Here is a 22,251-nt window from a genome sequence, read left to right as displayed (position 1 = left end):
CTGCCCATCCATCTGCGCTTCCTCCCCACATTTCCAAGGTTCTGTTAGCAGTACTGAGTGGGGATGGAAAGCATCCGTCCACAGAGCAGCCTCCTCAGTCAAACCAAAACAGGCCTGGTGTTGCACACCTCCCTTCCCTACGGGGCAGGTAGCCCCCAGGGGTCATGCTGGGCCTCCCCTCAGACAGGCACAGAGTCCAGGTCCTCAGGTAGGGGAGGTCAGGGAAGCTGCCCCAGAGGCTGAAGGCACTCAGGCAGAGCCGGGCTTCCTGAGATTGGCGCACACAGTCCTACTGTAACTGTACAACTGTAAACAACACGATACCTGTGTTTAGGATGTCAATTAGTGCTCTTATGTTTCAGAGTGCAGACAAGCTTTACGCCATCGGAAAGCACAAAAAGGCAGGATCATTTTAGTGGTGTCTGAAAGACTTCATCAAACTTCCTCCTGAAGCACAACCGGTATTTCACTTTAAGAATCTAATAAATATTTTAGAATGGCATTTCATTTGTTTTACAATGACATTTGGTATGAGAATGAAAGAGCTAGAAAAAGAAATATAAAAAACTTCCCTCCACCATTCACAGGAGCCCTTATATTTAGAGACCAACCTGATTTATAATGTTCATAAGAGTCACTTTAAATCACTACCCACTGCAGCAGGGCTTAACCACTGATGGAGAGGTGAAGTCCACTGAATCCCAACTACACAGATCTAGGGTGGCTCTAAAAGGCTTTCAAAGTTATTTATTTAGCATTTTCTATTGACTCTTATTTCAATCTATGCTATCTATCACATATTATGTGCCATTTCACATGAATAAGAAATTGATGATTTAAATAGATTATATTATTTTTAATAAAGTCATGTTTTTGAGGGGTCATTTGCCCTAAGTCCTTGAATGCCAAGGATATTCAATCACAGATCATTCTTAGCAGGACATCGTCCTCAGGGGTCAGAAGCCAGTGGCAGTGGTGACCAGCAGGATTCCCCGGCAGATGCTGGGCATGATCCTCAGGCAGTGATTCTGCACGCTGACTGCACATTTGCGTCACCTGGGGGATGTCCCGCCTCAGCCCACCACTGTGGCATCAGCCTTTACCAGAGTAGGATCAGAGCAGTTCAGTAGTTACCTGCAAACTTGGGGCTAAGAAAGAAACTAGCCACCCTCCTTCCTGTTTCCCCACCAAACCATCAGGGTTCGTGGGTTACAGTCTAAAGACTAAGACTATTTTCCTGCTTGGGGTCTGCAGCCTGAAGTTCGTTACCTAATTTGCACAGCTCTTTGGAGCTGACATAAACTGGGGACTTAGCCACAAAGCAAAACAACATGGCATTTGGAGAATACAATCTTAAAAAAAAAAAAAAAAAATCACCCTGGAAATGCAGAGTCCAACAGGCAACAATTTTATAATCAGTAAACCAAGAACTTTAGTAATATATAAATTAGTTGGGTAAAGGGTATTATCAGTCTGAAAGGATAAAAATGATAGAAGAGAACCAGGCAAAGAATTATATATGTAAAATAAAATAGTTAAAATGACAGCACACCAGATGGCTGACTCTGGGCTCCAGATGGGTCACGTTTGCTGAGTGCGATTCTTTGAGACATGGACACAGACTTAAGACACACATGCACGACAGAGTTCATGCTGCCGCCCTCCTGCTATCAGTGTGAGGAGCGTATGTGCTGGGTGGAGCACCAGACCAAGAGCAAAGCAGGAGGCCACGGAACAGAACCACCAGCCAACCAGCCGAGGAGACGCATAACTGAGAAGGAACGCTCCACTTTCATGGCCAGGGAGAGTGATTTCACATGTGACACTAAGGTGACACGCGAGGACACCTAGTGAATGGACACAGAGGAAGGGCGCATCGATGAACTGGAAACTCAGATCCAAAGCAATTCTAACCAGAAGTTTAGATCTTGATTGTATTCTAACATTTATGTATAGGGAACTGCAAAGATCCAATAATAAAAAAGAACACTTTTGAAAACCAAGTGCAGGGAAGCCTTGTGTGTCCTGCCAGCTACCGAGACTTCTGAATAACACCAGTGAGAGCACATCACTGACGCCCGATGCACAGCGAGCTAGGGAGTCAGAAGCTCTCACCAGCAACCCCACAGATGCAGAGGGCCTTGGCCTGGGACAACGGTGACATCTGAGATGGGGGATGGCCACCCCACAAATGAAGCTGGAAAAGGGGTTATGTGGAGGAGATAAAAGGAGATCTCAATCTCCAGTTGTGTTTAGAAACCAGAAAAGTTTTAGAATTTGAGGTCTTAAGACAAAAACCTACTGAGGCAAAAATAAATTGACAAATTTAACCATGCTACAATTGTCGATTTTATTGAAGGAAAAACACTTTTAAAAAGGTAAAAAGATGGTGGCAAACTGGGAGATTACAGTTAATGAAAAATAATTATAGATGAGTAAATTCATAGGGGAGTAGCTAACCCTTACAGATAAAATGGAAGATTCCAAACCACCCAAAAGAAAAAATCGATAAGCAAAATACCTGAATGGGCTCCTCCTAGGAGAGAACATGCTAGGGCCGCTGAGCAGAGGAGACCTGCACCATCAGAGACCCAGGAAAAGCATATCGATGCCACAGAGATTCTGCGATTGGGAAAGTGTAGAAAACCCCTGGCAACAGGGACATCAACTTCGTGCACATCGCTATGTTGCTCCTGGCAACACAAACTGGCAACCCTTGAGAAAACGTGCTACATCATCCGGGAAGGTCGGACCGTCCCACGTTCAGCGGCCCAGCATGTCCACTCGGCTCTCGCGCCCAGGAACTGCAGCAGGGAAGCCGGAGACAGCTGGGAGCGCAGCGCGGTGCCCGCCGCAGAGCTCGGGAGCCGCGTGCTCGCCAGGGCGGGTGCCAGGCTCTGGAGGGTAGGCAGCAGGGCAGGCGTCGGGCAGGCGTTGGGCAGGAGCAACGCCGCTGAAATGAGTGCGGGGCTCTGAAGTTTCTAAACAGCACCAAAAACTACACACAATACCCTCTTTATTAAGCTAAAAATAATGAAAACGGATGAAAGTACTTTTTAGGAAGACATTTAGTTGCAATAGCAACATTAAAAAGAAAAAAATGAATCAATAGAGGGTTAAGGATGATGGTTTCCCGGGTAATGATCTAAAATTTGGAGAACGTCTTTTACATATTTAAAATATACAAGCAAGTGGGAAAAGGCCAGGCATGAACCGGTGATTGAGATGTCATTGTGAATTATATATGGTGATGGATTTGTTTCTTTGCTCCTAATTTTGTCAACTTAGTAAGGCAAAAATAATTATTTTGGACAGTTAGAAAGTGTGAGGGGAAAGTGTGGACCAGTATGTGGAAGGACTTCTTGTGGGGGATGAACTCAGGCAGAGGAGTGCAAGGGATGCTCTGACCCAGGTGACCACCAACAGCCAACACGGGTGACGTTAGGATGAGCAGAGATTCTTGACACTGAAACAAATGGCCATTAAAATAAAGATACCACACTCCTGGAAGGGAGAGTGTGAAGACGAATTCACAAGGGGAGTCCCGAGGTCCGAGCAGAGTTGAAACCCGTTTCTCGGGAGTCTGTGCAGGCCACTGATATGATAGAAACCCTGGAGGATTGGCTAAGCAGCAAGATGGGCGAGAAAATGGGCGTGTTCAATCTTAGGAGGGTCTGAAATTGAGGAGTCACTGTCACCAAGGTAGGAGGTGATACAGACCTGCATTCGCTCGGCTATAGGAAAGATCGCATCCGAGTTCCAGTATACTTTTAAAAAAGAATCTAAGAAACCTGCTGCTGCTGGTCAGGTGCCAACCACATGAGCAGAGAAGAATGGCGTGACACCAAGCACAGGCTCACAGAGATGGGAATCCAGAGGGGGCGGGAAATAACCAGGCCACTTACAGAGGCTGGCTGTGAGGAAAGGGGGATCTTTTATGCCACTAAATCCTTGCCACAGAGCTCTCAGGCTGGGCGGGTTTGACTGTCACCCAGTTGCCAGAGTCACTGACTCATCCTAAAACCAAATAATTAAGTCCACTGAAACACAGACGGGGTGGCCGCTATCAAGTCAGCATACCACGTGGCCAGTTGCAGGGCATCCTGAACCCTAGCCCACACCTCGGTGGGCCTTCTTGCTCCACTAAAAGCACCTCCTCAGATGTGCCGACGGGATAAGAACACTCGTCAAGCGGTACCCCACACAGGGCAATGCTGGGTGCTCTCATTTCCGTTCATCTTCACACCTGTCACAGAGCTTTCTTGCCGTCGGACAGCCGGGGTCACGGTTCATTCTCTGTCCCACAGCAAGGTCTTTGTCTCAGGAAGTTTTCTTTGCACAGTAATTCTTCTGGGGAAAAAAGTCCCTTAAAAGTTTCAAATAAACATTCCAATCTGTTTGTATTATTCTTATTTTCTATTAGGAATTCTTCAGTGGGATTTGAAGGAAGTTTTCCTTTCTTTCCACCTAGTAAAGAAATTACCTTTTACTTAAACAAAATAAAAGTTTCTTAGAATGCAAGCATCATATTCACAGAAAGTCACTAGGAAGAAAACACTCATATGGTAATACATCCTATTACAATGAAATGCTTCTAAAAATTAAAGTTATTAAAAATTGTATGATCCAGTATATGACCTAACATACCTGCTAAATCTGACTTCAAGATGATTCTGAAATCTTATCTATAATAACTATTCAATGGTCAAACAGTGAGCTCATTTGAAAAGTTTGGATACTCTGTTTGAGAAAATATTCAGTAAGATCTATGCAAGTCCTTAATTAACACACAGGTGACTTCAGATAAATGTCAATCAAAGCACTTTCCTTTTCCATCAAATGGAGTCCTGTAGGCCTGAGAAAGAAGAGGCAGGTTGAGCTTTTCGGCGCCCTCCTCAGCAGCTGGGCTAGCTCTCATCAGATCGCTCATTAGAGCAAACAGGTTGATTGACAAGGTTACCTCAAACTGAGACGCAGGAGCCAGGCAGATCATTTGCATATTCCATCAATGACATTCTGAGCACCATTTGGTGTTCCCAGGGGGACAGAAGAACAAACTGCAATTTCACAATCATTAATTGTTTAAAGGAAACTGCAGATTCTTACAGAGAATGGTTAAGGAATTTAAATTTAAGGTAGAAAAGGAGCAAGGCCACGTACGGTGGAGCAGAAGGCCTGTTCTTCAGTGATTTTTCTTGAGATTCTCTTCACAGAACTTTTTTACTAAGCTTATTCTTTAGTATATTTTGGGATTTTTTATTGTAATGGAAAGAGCATTTTTTAAATTTGTTGCCCTCTTTATATATAGAAACAAACTGATGTTGTACAGTGAGTGTTTATTCTGAACTTCATTAAATTCACTTGTTTGCTGTAGTAAGCTTTTTTAAAATTTTCTTTGGATTCTTTGGATGGACACAATTTTCATTGTCAAATAAAAATATTTTTCTTTCTTTCTTTCTGAACTTAGTGCCTCATATTCATTTTTCTATCCTTACTCTACTGGCTAAGCTCACCAGCACAATGTTAAATAAAAGGGCTGTGAATGAAGATCCATGCTTTGTGCCCAATTTTGTTGAAAATGATCAATATTTCATCATTAATTCTGACGTCTGCTATGATTTTAAGAGCTGTCCATTGTCCCATTGAAAAAAAACCTTCTCATCCTTCCTTTGATCATTGTTTTTATGAGGAAGAAGTGCTGGATTTTGTCAAATGCTGTTTTATGAATTTTTTGAAAAATCATGTGATGATTCCCTTTCCTGCTGTCAATCAGGTATCCGCCACAGCTCATTTCTAATTGGCACTCTGGAGCTCAGGGTTTGTGTTGGAGAGTGCATCGGTGTTTGCTCCTAACACAGCTATTTCTTTTAGCAGCTAATATTCATCTGGTGCACCGTAGGCACGCGTTGCACATTCTCCTCCTCCACTGCGCTGTACAAGTTTGATTTGTCCTTAGAAGTTTACCTTTTGAAATGCAAATATTTCTTGGGAACTATAAAACTTTTTGCAAATTGTGTTTTTTAAATCAGGTCATTCAGCAATAAAACATCCATAAAACAATGGTTCCACATGTGCCACAGTTTTCTTTCAGAAGCTCGGTTGACAGTAAAATGTTGGTGTCTCACAGAGTCTAACGGATGTTAACTGCAGAGGGATTACAAGCATCATCAAGAAGACAACTTCCAATTTGTTCTTTTCCCAGAGGTCAAAACCATTTAAAAGTCACACTCCACTACTGTGGAGGGTATTTTAACATTTTACATTAATTAAATTTCATTATGCTAGGAGTCAGTCAGACAGTAACATTGACGGAGCACTAAGTGCAGAGAGACCTGGAGTCCGTGGGGCTGTAACTCACAGCCTGCAGGATCTCACCCTGGAAACAGAAGACAGGGCCGACACACACACAGAAACATATAAAGAACGGGAAGCGGCACAAGAGGTACATTGGGAATTTGATTTGAAATAATGACACAAAGAAGTTTTTCTTCTCTCAAAGCACAGGGAAAAATCCTGGAAAAGGTCTGACCAGTTTATATTTTAAATAAATAAATGAGGTAGTTAACGTAAGCACTGACTAAACTGCCTTCTAGTTCTGACAGTTTGTGATCATAAAAGATCATCTGAAAAAAAAAAAAAAAAAAAAAGGATCACCTGAAACAATTTCAAGATTACATGTTTGGCAAGTGGCAAAATGAGATGAGATCTAAACCATCAAGGTAGCTGGCAGGTCTCCTCCAACTCCACAGGGATATATAAGGGGGAAAAAAAAATTGAGTTTCTACTATTGAACTATTGATTTCCTGCAAATTCATTGTATAGTGAATGGAAACAAAATACATATTAACCTCTACTGCCAAAGACAACTGTAACAGTATTAAATGTAAATAAACCTCTTATCTTTGGGGCTTTATTTTCTCTAACAGTGTGGGGACCCTGGCTCCTTATACATTCATTTATTTTAAACAGACTTTGAGGAATGTATAAAAATTAAACAAATGCAAAGATTACTCAAAGGATTTCTAGGTTCTGCAACCACACAATTCTGTCTCTCCAGACCCAGAATGGTATTATTTTAGATGGAGGCAAAGTCCACAAACTAAGATCTTTATTTCGCTCTTGATGTGAAGATATTAACATTTTCTAGTGAGATAGGAAGAATATTACGTCTAATGCTAAAATATGAAAGTCAAAATGCTTAATTTTTTCTGCCAGATCATACCGTATGCAAATACTCATTTTCAAAAGATTTTTACTCAAAAGTCGATAAAGCAGAAAAAAATTCATCCTCAAATTAATATGGAATCTCACACAGTCACAACAATTTTAGAAAGAGAAAAGAACAAGATCAGAGGTCACACGTTTGATTTCAAGACTTACTACAAATCTGTAGTAATCAAACAGCATGATATTGTGATATTGGCATAAAGACAAAAATACAGATTAATGAAACAGCACAAAAATAAACTCTAATATGTACAGTCAAATGGATTTGGACAAGAGTACTATTCAACAGAAAGAGAACAGTCAACAGAAAGAGAACAGTCTTTTCAACAATGTTGGGAAAACTGTTCATCCATATGCAAAAGGAGGAAGTTGAAGTCTTACCCTATATCATACAAAACTCAACTCATTAACAGGTCAAGGACCTAACACAAAATTGAAAGCCCTTAGAAGAAAATGGGAAGGTTTTATGACTGTAGATTTGGCAATGATTTCTTGGATATGACACCAGAAGCACAGAAGAAAAAAATATATAGATACATTGAACTTCATCAAAATTAAAAACTCTGTGCATTAAAGGATACTGTCAACTGAGTATAATGGCACCCCAAGAATAAGAAAAAACATTAGCAAATTATACCTCTCCTATCTGCATATAGGAGTTCTTTATACATTCTAGATATTAACATCTGGATATTAATCTAAAAAATTAAGAGATTAATATCCAGAATGTATAAGGAACTCCTATAACTTAACAAAAAAGCCTGATTAAAAAATGGGTGAAGAACTTGAACAGATATTTCTCCAAATGTATACAAATGGCCAATAACCACATGAAAAGATGTTCCACATCAAAGAAATGCAAAAAATGAATTACCACATCACACCTATTAGGAAAGCTGTTTTTTTTATTTGTTCTCATTAGTTATACCTGACAGTAGATAACTTCTCATTCTTCGAGTTGTACGTTATGTTATCTATGTGGAAACATAATCAAAAATACAAACTTTTTAAATTATATACTTTTACTGGGATATGCTAACTTCCTGAAGGTCTAGTTAAAACGTTAGGATTTGAGAGGTATGTGGAAATCTCAGTATTCAGACACTCAGGTACCATCAGTTGAGATATTTAGTCTCAAATTTGACAGTATAGAGCCATGTGACATGGCAAATTGACTGACTTTTCTTAAGAGGGAACTTATTCCTTATCTGTCTCTGAGCTGTGTTCTATTAATTCTGTTCTCTATATGATTGCCATCATTCCAGATAAAAACCTACACAAAATCTTTTCTTAAAAAATTAAAATCAATTAAGTTATTGTGGTCTCCTGTGTGATAAAGTTATTGCACTGTCAATATTCCAATGCAAGTACAGATTGGGGGGTAAGGGCAGAAAACTGCCTGTCATTTGACCATTGTGCCTATATGCAAGACAGACATGAGCCAATTTAAGCCAAAAACACTCTCTAAGCAGAAAACCTGATAACACTTTGTGACAAAAGAACTGGATACATGAAAAACTTATGACATTTCCTGAATTGCAGAATCTTCAGCTGCAGCTGTTTTCTCAAAATGTCAGTGAGAATAAAAATATACATTGGTCCAGCAGTTACTGGTTTTCAAAGGATACATACTTATAAAAATTCAAAAGTTCTACTAAATTAGTATTTCTCAAAATTTTGAGATCATAACTTTTAGGTCCATATCTTTGAAACTATTATACTTAAGTTCTTCTTGCTATAGTGTTGATAACTTCACTGGGTGGATATTTAAAATTTATGTACATTTCATATGTTGTTTCTCCTCTGGTAGTTCTAGGATACTGTAACAGAAATTGGAAATTTCAGTGGTTTTATTCAGAAAATACAATTACGTATCCATTATGATTCAGATATTATACTTGCTGCGAATTGTACAAAGAATGATATAATCTGTTGTGTATTGGTTCAAAGTACTTTTTTTAAACAAATCCATGAAATTAAGGGAAATGAATATAATTAAGCAACTTGTGCTATATGAAAAGAGAAATATAACAATAACAGCTTTAGTAGAAAAACTCAATTAATTGCCTTGGTTTTGCTCATCTTTGCTAACTGACCACTCTCCAGTAAGAATGCACAGAACTGAAAAATAAATCCAAAGATTAATAGCCAAGAGCTAGGAAAAGAAAACAAAACAAAGAATCTCCACAATGCATTTTACGTTAGGATAAGGAATATCTCTGAACTTTCTCATTGAGACACTTTTATAGGCATTGAGGCAAACGGCAAAGTTTTTTTTTTTTTATTAATAATGTAGAAGCTTTAGAAAGCAAATGCTTCTGACAGAGCAATACTTAAACTTGAAAGCACAAGTTCTCCTTTATAAATAAAAATGTTTCTCTCCTGCTGCTCTTGAAGCACACAATTTGGTTAGCGATTTCAGAAGGACATCATTAGTCCTCAGCACACTTCTTTTTCTGCAAGTTCAACTTCTCCCACAAAGGATCAAATAGTAGTGCTTATCTCTGAAGCCCCCAGTCTCCTTTGACTTCAAAGGCCATGCGAGAAAACAAGGCTGCCATTAGCCTGCATGTCAAACACTGCTGAAATACGAGTCTTGAGAAAAGTCCAGAGATTCCAGCTCTGAAGTGCAGCTTTTCACTCCTCTTAAAATTAATCATTCTAAATGTTTACAAATCCATTAGAACTGGATGCATGTCAATCAATTTTTACTTTGTTCACTCATAAATGAGTTTAATGCATATTCATTGATCCATAATTTCCTCTTTGCCTCCACACCGGATTTGTCTGCCTTATATTTGAATCTGCAGATACATTGTAAACCCCTATAAATAGAAACAATAATTTTTAAACAATGGTAAAGAATTTATATTCTGGCAAGAGGCGAAGAGTTTGGTAATACAATAAAATGTGTGCAAAAAATGAGAAAATGAGTATGTTTTCTTTTGTTTCAAATATGAACTCTTTGACCTAATGTCTAGTTTCAGTTACAAGTAGTAGAGTGATCTCATAAAGAAAACAGGCTCTCTCTGCAGATGATTCTTAGCATCATTTTCTGCTTTTATGACTTTGCTTCTTCATAGCAAGTGATTTTTAGGGTGCTACTTTGCCTTTTGCTCCATGACAAATTATTTCCATAACATATTGGCTTAAAACTGCCCAATTGTTTTATCGAATCTCCCCTGTGGTAAGGAACTGGAGGGGGGCTCTGTTCTTATGCTTGACCCTTCACTGACAACCAAGGTCACAGGAAGGTGGTCACGTTGCCGCGAGGCTGGTCCCAAGGATCCAGGACAACTTCACTCACAAGTGTGGACGTTGGAGAGGATGGTTAGATGCTGAATGCATCTGGGACTGTCCTCTGAGGAAGTCCTCTCCAGCACAGCAGGGTCAGAATAGCCCTGCTTCCTGTGTGTCAGCCAGGAAGACTGTTCCATGAACTTGAGAGATGGATGCCACACCCTGGTGAGCCATCTCTTCCATCATACCCAACTGGTCAAAGCAATCCCAGAGCCTGGCTCTGCTCCAGGAGTGGACACAAGGAGAACATGGAAGAGCTTGTATCCATTTTTAATCTGCCCCATCAGCAAACTTTCCCAAGTGCCTGCCCCACACCCTGGACTTGTAAATCACAGTACTTTAGACATCCTGTGTAATTTATTTAACCTTCATTAAGTCATTTGGCTACTACTTTTAGTTAAAGAATTATTTTGGTCTTCTGGAGTTTCTTCTAACCCAGAAAGCAATGGAAAATATAAAATTAGAATTTTCCTATGCATTTGCTAATTCACAGGATGTCTGATTTTAATAATAAAATGGGCAAATTTGTTACCATGCCTTGATACTCTCATGATTAACATACCAACATCAAACACAGAAATCATTTGACTGATAAACATTGCTGTATTCTCACTTTCAGTAAACCATCACCCCGCTGGAGTAGAGAGCATTATCTCTACTCCACAAGTTGAGACATAAAAATAAAGTCACTTTCTCCAGGTCACCCTGCTGCAGATGTCAGGGCTGGGACAAGCTTCCTCTCTTGTGTCCAAGCACATACAATGTATCTGTGCAACTGAATTGCATCAATATTTTAACACAAAATCCTACAGTGACATTCTGTGCCATTTATCCCCATTCTCTGTGAAACTTCCACATTCAATATTCAGAAGTTCTTATGATTGTGTATGCACAGTACCTCTTAAAAGTCTCAAGGCATTTATATTCACAACCTCCCACCTGAGCCTTAAAGACATAATAATTTGTATTTATGCCCTTTACAACTTGGAGATAATTACATGGCAGTTGGGCTATTTTATTCTAACTATCATGCTAATGTTCAATAACTGCATATTTGACAATTCACTAGCATCTAATTAGCAAAAAATTCTTGATAAATGCAAACATCATGCCCATTTGATAGGCCCAAGTTAGGCTATTTAAGGAGGAGGACAACTAATGAGCACTCAGGTAACTATATTGGTATTGGTGGTAATGAGCCAGTTAAGCCCACTGATCTGATTTCCTTAAATAAGCTTTACCACTTACTGAGAATCGTACATATAATATTGAATAATGGCCCTTGCAGAGCATATTTTCAGTTCTGTCAGCTTTCACTGTTGTTTAGCACCCTTGGTTTGTGAGGTTAGTATAAGACTCAATGGATTTGGAGTATATATATCCCTGCAATGAATGTAATAAAAAAAATAGAAACAGAAAATCTATGAACTGAATGAAATTTGCACTTAATATATGAATTTAAATAGAAATAAATAATTTATGGGAATAAAATTATGATTAATGTGAATCAAAGTATCTTGCAATTGGCCTTCAACTGAACAGTAAGAAATATGTGATAAATTCTCTTGCTACATCTTAATAAGTAAAACCTTTCAAAAATCATAGGAGTTACTTTGAAAATGTTCTCAAAATTAACAAGACCATCTCTCTGAAGCATTTTTTGTAGACAAAATTTGAGTAAACATTTTTATGTTTTTAAACTATTTACTATGGAAATTTTTAAACAAATCAAATATGGAAGAATGGTAAATGGACCCTCCACCTCACCACTCTGAGTTCACCCTGCTTCAGCTACTTCGATTCCATTGCACCAAGCCAACATTTTCATATTGTTCCAACTCTGTTCTTATCAACTGCCCCACCTCACAGTTCTGACACAAATCTCAGATATCCTATTCCACCTGTAAATGGGATAAGTATCCAAAAGAGCTAGGATAGCTTATGAATTTAATAAACCATACAAATATTTGGAGGATTTTGTGAAAATTTAAGAAATGAGTATTTGAAGCAAAATTTTAAAATCAATTTTTATTTTCAAGCAGAGTATCACTTGGTAATGAACAAATAATGCTTAAGGCAAAATCACTGGACTCAATTCACTAGCGACCCATTATTATTACTATGGTTGAAGCCATTGGATAAATTTTTTTATCATTGATGCCATAACTCATTTCAAAGCACTGCAACAGTCTTGTACATATTTAAAATACTAACACGTGATTTAATTTTTTTGTGTGTATTCTAATTCAAACTGGCCCCCATTCCATAGTCAAGGCCAACAATGTTTGATACTGATCGCTACCTAAAATTGTAACTGACAAAACATGAAACACACAATGTCTAATTTCCATTCAGAGAATTCATTCGCTCAAGAACTATTTATAAGGCACTTATATGTCGGGCTATTCAATTTACTACATATAAAACAGCAAACTGATAGCTCCTGCTTTCGTAGAGCTTGTAGACTCATGGGAAACAGAAAACTTACAAATACAATCATATCATATGTCATGAGGCAATAACTGCTGTGAAAAAATATAAAACCAAGTAAAATGAGAGTGACATGGGGGGTTGGGATTTGTTTCTGTTCCTTTCTTTCATTTTTATATTTTTGTTAGTACATTATGATTTTTTTTTTTTTTTGGTGGTGGCGCTGGGGATTGAACCCAGAACCTTGTATATGCTAGGCAAACACAACCAACTGAGTTATCCCAAAGGTAGAGGGCAAAAAGGAATAAAAAGGGGATCTCACAAAAATAGAAAGGAGACCAGTAGAGCAGAGTATATGAAGGGGGAGAGAGGAGGAGAGGGAAAGCGAGTCCCTGGGGAATGAAATCAACCAAATTATGCTAATTCATGTTCAAACATGTGACAACAAATCCCACTATTATGTGTAATCAAAATACATCAATACAAACATTAAAAAAGAAAAGATGACTCTATGTAACAAGTGGGGTTCATTGTGACACAGTTGTAGGCGCACTTAGCATGATTTACTCCATGTCATTCCCCAGCACCTCCCCTTCCCCTCCAGACCTCCCCCCCCCCCTTCTCCAGGGAGAGGGAATTTGATTGAGGAGAGAAACAGTGTGTGGTGACTAAGGTAGGGAGTGAGTCTTACAGTCGAATAACAGAAGACTAAGGGCAAAAACTTCAATTTGGGAATAAGATAGTGTCTTAAAAGAACTGAGGAAGGCCACATGGAGGGAGAGAGGGTACAATTACAGAAAATGAAGTCAGCCAGAAAGGAAGAACCACATCATGTAAGATCTGAGAGGATGGGTCTAGATTATGAGTTTTATGATAAATCACTGAAGGACTCTGAGCAAGGAAGGAAAATTATCTAATTTTTAGGTTTAAAAGATCACTTTGACTTTTTTTTAATAGAAAACTAATTATAGAACAAACTATATGGAAGAGAAGAGACAGATTAGAATAGAACTGCGGGTGTTTCTCATTAGCAGGGTGGTAGACCAGTAGCCCAGACTTCCCTCCAGCATGGATGCACCAAAGAAGCTACATGCAGATCAGTTCCCTCTGAGAAACTGGCTGAGAGATTCTTGCATACTGGATGGTGATTCACACTTTGAAACGGGCAGGAAAAAGCAGACGCGCAGGCACTTAAAACCCCACTCCAGCAGAACACATGACTGAGAGGAACTCCCATCTCTAAGCTTCCTCATGAATAGAAGTTTTGAACCACACATCTACTGCCCCAAATTTTGTAACTGCTCCAAGGGACCAATTACTAATGTGCCTCCCTCTGGAATCTAGTGGAGACTGGCCTTCACAAGACCCCCAAGGTCACAGACAATAAAGAGATGGTCTTAAACAACTAGGTGAGCACTTCCAGAGCCTCTTCCAGACCCAGTGCAGAGCTCACAAGCAATGAAGCTTCCCTACCAGCTTCCCCAAAATAGGGTTTCACTGCACACCCATTATTCCAACGTTGCCACCTGATCTCAAGGTTTAGACTTCCAAGTGGCCTGTATCTGAAAGTCAACAGGACAGACAACCACTAGTCCCCTAAGAGGCTAGATGGGTATACCCACGTGCAAATTCCATGGCTTCTCTTCCTGGGAGAATTCTTTAGCGATAAAACCAATCTTCCTCTAGAAGGAGCTGGATTACCCTTCTAGTCTCCCAGCTTTCCTAGTTGCTCCTGGAGAAACTGACCTCTAATCCACCATTATCTGAGAGCTAAAAAAGCTCAGTGTTTGCTAGTTCCCTGAGAGTAAAAGAAGGCAAAGAAACAGGTTGAAAGAGCGTGTGGTCTGAATGAGCATACAGGTACTTGTCCCAGTTCCTCCCCAGCTCAATGCATGGTGAGCAGGCAATAAACTCCAACACCTAGCTTTTCCCTGTGAAGAGAAGGGACTGAGCCCCACACCTAGCACATCGACACTTCCAGATTCTATTTTGGAGACTGAATTCTATCTCACCTACCGCAAAGCACTGCTGGGAATTGAGACTAGTCTCTTAGAGAACACTAAGAACAAAAAGACATTGTAGATGAGCACAACATTTGAGAGAGAACACACTCTCTGTACAAGCTGATTGGTTAAGCTCATCTTCTATATGAAGCTGTCTGTGAAACCTAGGAGAAGTGACTCTCTATCCAAAAGAAACCAACAGAGAGAGTCAAGGAAAATGAAAGAAGTTTAATGTGTAGCAACTAAAATAACTAGATAAATATCAGGAAATCAAACTTAATGAGATAGAGATATGTGATTTACCCAACCAAGAAGTAAAAAATATACCACATTTCATGGCAAAATCATCTCAGTCCGCATATATTCACAAGTATTGTCTGCATCCTAATGTTGCACCAAAGACAGATTAGTAGTAAATGATTTTTAAGTAAGACCAAGACAATTTTAAAAGTTTCCCATAATGCTTGCTCTCCACATTTTTACAAACAAAAATTTGGCATAAAATCTGCAACAATTACATGTTGAACAGTCATGAAGATGTTCACCAAGTTCAAGAGAGCAATGCATAAACTGAGAACCTCCATAAAGAAACAGAAAAGTAACAGAAATCATGAACTGAAAAATGCAATAACTGAACTAAAAATTACAGCTAAGAGGTTCAACAGATGAGTAGATTGAGCAGAAGAAAAGATTAGTGAATCTGAAGCTCTGTCATTGGAATTCATTCTGTTATAGAAGTGAAAAGAACAAGACAGGCCATCAAAGGGATGGTTGTATGCATTATCTTAATGACCTTCTTTTTCTAGAGTGTGTTTTTCACTCAAAGCCTTTACTTGATATATGTATAGCCTCCCCTGCTCTTTTGGTTTGCACTTGCATGGAATCTCTATTTCTGTCCCTTTAGTTTCAGTCTATGGGAATCCTTAAAGTCAGTATGAGTCTCTTTTAGGCAGCATATAGTTAGTTCCCCCTTTAAAAATACCTACTCAGAAGAGCAGTAATGTAGAAGACAGAGAGGCAGAGTTGAGGATGGGAAAAGGAAGGCGATGCAAAATGAGTTCTCAAAAAAATCATGCTATATGCGTATATAAAGATACTAAGGGAATTTCACCTTTATGGACATGTAAAAAGAACTAATCAAATATAAATAAGTAGATGAGCAAAAGGAGGGAGAAGAAGGGAGGGGAGAGAGGAGAGGAAGAGGAAAATGAGGGACCGAGAACTGAAATCAAATTCCATGCATGTATGAGTTTGTCAAGATAAACAGAACTATTATAACTATCAAGTTCTAATAAATAAATAAACCCATTCACCCACTCTATGTCTTTGCATTAGAGAATTTAGTTCATTTGTTCATTGCTCTATTCCTGGCTTAAAGATTCTTTTTTCCTTTCTTCTTTTCTACTTCCTTTGTGATTTGATGATTTTCTTCAGTGGAATGTTTTGATATATTTTATCTTTCTTATATTTAAGTTTTTGCTTTCTGATCACAAGGCTTACACGTAATGTTTTAGAGTTATAGAAGTGTATTTCAAACTGATAATTACTTAATTTCAAATATATGAAAACCCTACTTTTATTCCTCACTCCATTTTCTGTTTTTGAAGTTACATCTCTTTATATTGTATATCCATTAATAAATTGTTGTGGCTACAGATATTTTAATTCTTCTTTCTTTTAATCTTTATACTATAAGTGATTCACATACATTTCCAGTATTCCAGTATTCTGAATCTGATTATGTACTTACTTTTACCAGTGAGTTCTATACTTTAATGTCACTAATAAGTATACTTTCATTTTAACTTAATAACTTCCCTTAGCATTTCTTATAAGGCAAGTCTAATTGATGAACTGTCTTAGCTGTCTCAGTGGTTTTTCTTTTGTTTTGTTTAATCTAGTGAAGTATTTACCTCTCTTTAATTTCTAAATGACAGTACTCTTGGTTATCAACTTTTTTTTTTTACTTTCATTACTTTGAGTATATCACACTCTCTCCTAGTCTGCAAAATTTCTGATAAAAAACCTACTAATAGCATTAGAGATGTACCTATGTATGTAACATAAACCTTTCCATTTACTTATTTACTTACTTATTGGAAACTTTCAAAATATTCTTTGTCTTTGATTTTTGTAGTCTGATATGTGCTTAGGTGATGTTTTCTTTGGGTTGAAATTGCTTGGAGGTTGGAATTGTTTTTAAGCTTTGAGTACCCAGATGTCCATATATCTTTCCCTATTTGGGAAGTTCTTAGTAATTTATTTATTTAAATATTTTTACCCCTTTTTCTTATTCTTCTCCTGTGGGAAACCTATAATATGAACATTAATTCTCCTGATGGAGTCTCACATAATTTTTCTTCATTTCTTTTCATTGTTATTTTTCCTACAAGTGATAATTTCAAAAATACCTCATTTTGAATTCAAAGTCTTTGCTTGATCAAGTTTGGTGTTGGTGCTCTCTATTGCACTTTTCATTTCATTCACTATATTATCCAGCTCCAGAATTTCTTTTTTATGTTTCTCTTTGTAGAACTTCTGATTTTGTTCAAATATTATCTTTCCCTGATTTCATTGATTTGTCTATGCTTTCTTACATCTCTGAGAAGCCTTAAAACAATTATTTTGATTCTTTATTAGGCATTTCATAGTTCTTCATTTTCTTGGGGTCATTTGCTGGAATGTAATTGTGATCTTTTGGTGATGGAATGTTTTCTTGATTTTTCACTGTCCTTGATGTTATGTATCTCTGTCTGTGAATTTGAAGAAGCAGCTATCTCCTTAAGTCTTTAGTGATTGGTTTTAGAACATAAATACTTTCATCAGTCAGCCCAATAATGGATTCCTAGATTCTCTGAGACCTTTCTATGGATGAACACACTCCACACCTTTAAGGGATTTTAAAGATTATATGCCTTCTCTCAATCCCACAAAGCCAGGCCAAATACTGAGAGCCTCCTGTTTTCCCAACAATGACGTTCTTAAATGCTGAAGTTGCATGTCTTCCCCAGTCCTGCAGAGTAGAGCTGATGATCTTTGCAAAATACTTCCACTCTCAGTCTACAGGGCTGCACTCAAGGAGTCAGTAGGAAAGAGGACAGGGACATATTCAGAGCATTTCACTTGCTCATGAGTTAGTCAGGGGTATTCTGCAGGCAAGATATCCTAAGTAACTTATAAACAAACTTCCTGATCAAGTGCAGGGAGTGGTGAGTATGGTCTTTCATTTCTTCTTCTCTCCTCTCCCAACATCTAGCTCCACTGGTCACCTCAGTAATCTAGGTGAGGTGAGAAAGTAGTAGGCCTCTTGGGACACATTCCATGAAGATGGAAGAGTCAGGTGCTCACTCACTATGGCCTCACTTTCAATCGCAGGAGAAGGTACAGGCCTCCCTTGGTGCTGAGCTGTGCTTCTTGGGAAACAATTGATGTGGGTTCAGGAAAACTGTTCTTCCTCTTTTGCTCCAGTGGCGTGCGAGACTCCCTCACTCCTCTCAACATCTCCCACAAAGGCATCCTCATCCACTTGAAGTTGTCAAAATCAATGCCTCTCCAGGGTTGTTTTTACAGAAAACCCCTGTTCTACCCCCTTGCTGATACCATCATTTTCTTGAGATAGAATAATTGATATGCTTGAATGAGAATAAGAATGATAGAAAGGAAGAAAGTAATGATGCAGAAAATAGTGATTTCAGAGAAAATTCTATAAGTGAGCTAAAAGATATGGGCTCCAATAGCTTTTACTTGCTCACAAACTGTGTGTCAAAGAAGCAGTGATACTCACAGAGTGTTACATTCATCACTGTGACAAAATAACTGAAAGAACAACTAGAGGAGGGAAGATTTGTTTTATTTGATGGTTTCAGAGACTTGCTACGGTCTAACTGACCATCATAGGAGAAGTCATGAGCTGCATTTCGCACTCAGCTGCCCTGGGGCAGAAATATCATAGCAGAAGGGTTTGGCAGAGCAAAGCTGTCCATCTCACGGTGGCTGGGAAGCAGAGAGACATAAAGGGGCCAGGGACAAGAAACACCCTTCCACGGAACACCCCCTATGAACTACTTAATCCAAGTAGGTACCACTTCCTCAAGTTTCCACTACCTCCCATTAATGGATTAATCCACTCATGATCCAATAACTTGTCAAAATACCCAACTTCAAACATTGCTACCTTGGGGACTAATTCTTCAACTCATGAGCCTTTGGGACACTTCTTATCCAAACCATGTCAAGTGTACATAAGGAAACATACTACCTGCTTGCTTTGGCTGGCCCGTTAACTGCCATGATTCTCAACCAAGATATTATAAATCCTAATCATAATTATCTTTCCCAAGGTAGCCCCTTCTCCTGGTCTTGGCAGCACTGCAGGTTTCAGGCATGTGACCTACTTCACGGCTCTAAAAAGGTTGTTCCTAAAGTAAGGTCCCCACAGCAAAAGCAGCAGCGTCTATGGATAGTACTTAGAAAAACAATTTCTCAGATGTTACCACAGACCAACTACGTCAGAAATTCTGGGTATAAGCCCAGTGGTTTGTATGTTAATAAGCTCTTCAGATATTCTGCATAGTAAAGTTTTAAATTCACTATTCTAGGAAAAGTTATATAAGAAGCTTCAAAAATCATTCCCAAACCCTTAGTTTTCAGGCGATGACTCCCCCAAATTCATCAATGTCTGTGATTAGCAACAGCCCCCATGTAAGTACCTGCAGCATGAATCCACCTCCCCTGTGACAGCAGCTTTCACAGTAGATATTAAGAATCAAATACTCCCCTCCCTGCTCTATTCTCCGCAACGACCATCATCATGCCTATAATAACAGTTTTGTTTTAAAACCAAAGTTTCTCACTTTTATGAAAACCTAGTTAGACTGGAATAAAGAGATATTTTTAAATGATTTTTAATTTGTTTTCAAGTGAACTTTAGTTATCAATACACTTAATGTGCCAGTAAAGTAAAATACATGTTTCTGGATCTGAATATTATATTATCCTTGTATAAAATATCACAATAAGTCCAGTTAATTTGTTTTCCTACCACTGTTATGGGAAAAGGGGTCATTGAGGAATCAGCTCTGGGGAAGACATAGGGGAACTGATGACTCTGTCTCTCCATGGCTTGGGTAGGAAGGTTGCATGTTGTTTTCCTGGGATTTCAGGAAACAAATTCTTTTGAAAGTACAAAGCCTATATAAATCGCTGAGTAGAGTACACATCTGAAATACGATAAGCTTGTCCTATCAAGATGATATTTAGTTTTTATTCTGGTTATCATTGGTTATCATTTGGATTGATCAGGTTTTGAATGTAAAGAATAGACTTTTTCTCATTTTAAATGTTAAAACTCATCTCAGTGGGAAGTATTATAAACTCCGTTTAATGTGCTCCCTTTATAACTTAAGCATCACCTTTGTCATATTAAAATCCATTCATTCTTAGTAAGATAAAATTAAAAAGAACTCCAGCCGAATATAATTAAAAACTTGGACGATATATCTTCTAAGAAATCAAGTGATTCCTGTACTGTGGGGAGTCCTATATGCTTCCCCACTGTGGCGAAGTTCATAAGTGCAGTCAAAAGCATCCATGCTGGTTATAATTACATTCTAAATTAGCCAATATTAGCACTGTGCCAAATAATTCACATAGCATGGTTTCCATGTTAGACAATCAATTACAGTTCAGATGAATCCATACAAAAATCCATAATTTTTACTTAGGATCACCATTTTGTAATTTAGCATATTATTACAGCAGCACCTTCAAAAGGTCAGAAGAACAATAGTGAGCAATTTCCAGTTAGCAAGTGTTCCTTTATTGTCTCGAGCAGGTGAGGAAACTGATTATACACACATGCTTGATAGGATAAGAACCTTAATTTATTTTGACAGTATTTTTTAAAATAGAGAGCAATTTCATCTAAAGCCTAATAAAAGTTCCCACATGTACCAGGATGATCTGTGCTTCTGGTTTGAATTTTCTGTTGACCAACCCTTGGGAGATGGAGTAGAGAAGAAACATGGGAGACAGATGCTGGTGACTGAGACCTGCCTACGGGCCAAGGAAGGAACAGTTTTGCATTTTTTCAAATTTGAGAACTTAGTAGCATCCTGCTGCCCCCATGAGTTCTACCGATCACAAGGGCACAATTGCCTCATTCCAGAAAATTCTGTGATTTTTTTTCGTATTCATACCAATGTATTTATTAGACCTGAAGAAACACCTACTATTTTTATTTATTGCGGGGGCAGTACTGGGGATGAAATTCAGAAGAGCTGTACCACTGAGCTACATCCCCACCCCTTTTTCCTGTTTTGAGACGGGGTTTCTATAAGTTGTCCAGGCTGGCCTGAAATCTGTAATCCTCCTGCCCTCGCCCCCAGAGTCTCTGGGATTACAGCCATACACCACAGCACTATTTTTTTTTAATACATCAAATACATTTCAATTACCAAGAAAAAGGTTAAATTTAGTACATAAATTCCTTAAAACAGTTAAAAAAAAAAAACCACTTTTTTTCAAACTCAGACATTTTTATCTCATTTATCATGAAAAAGTAACTTTACAAGTTTTCTCTAGGATTTTAACCTTAGCAATCATTGGAATCTTCCTATTACCAAGTAACCCGAAATGACATCCCTCCACAACTACTTGTATGTCCACAAGAAAGAGGCCACCAGACAGTAAATGGATGGTTAAGAAATGGACTGGACTGTGCAAGCTCCCCCTGGATATTTGGCCCAAGATGGCTCTAGACCCACACACCGCCGTCCACTCCCATGCCTGAACTTTCAATCTTTAGAGCCCTTCCTTCTGGTCAGGTGCATCTGCTTCCTAGAACAACTCCTTCCATGGAGTTGTTCCTTCCCCCACGTTAGCTGGAGTTTTCCCTCGCAACGCTTGGAAACCAGACCGGGAAGAAAAGGATAAACGTGAACACTGGAGAAGAAAAGGAGCCGGCAAGACCATGAGGCCCGACTTGAGCAGGAGGGACTCGAACGCTTGTGCCCACGGGCGAGAGCCCTGCCAGGGCAGAGAAAGGCAGCGTGCTGCCAGGCACGGAGTAGCGTCTGGGCCAGCTGGCCCCGGTTCAAATCCCACCTCGCTTCTGCGAGGTGCAGGACCCGAGGAAGCAGAGCTCCAGTGCTCTGGGCCTGCTCGCTTTCTCTGCAAACGGGAAAGAGAACAACTCCCCACAGATACACACGGGGCTGTTGTGGAGACCAGACCTGTGAGGGGTTGTTAGGTCAATACCTGGGACTCAGTGACAACTGAAATACTGCTTGCT

The sequence above is a fragment of the Sciurus vulgaris genome, assembly GCF_902686455.1.
Source record: "Sciurus vulgaris genome assembly, chromosome: 13".
Lineage (NCBI taxonomy): Eukaryota > Metazoa > Chordata > Mammalia > Rodentia > Sciuridae > Sciurus > Sciurus vulgaris.
This window is presented reverse-complemented; position numbering follows the sequence as displayed.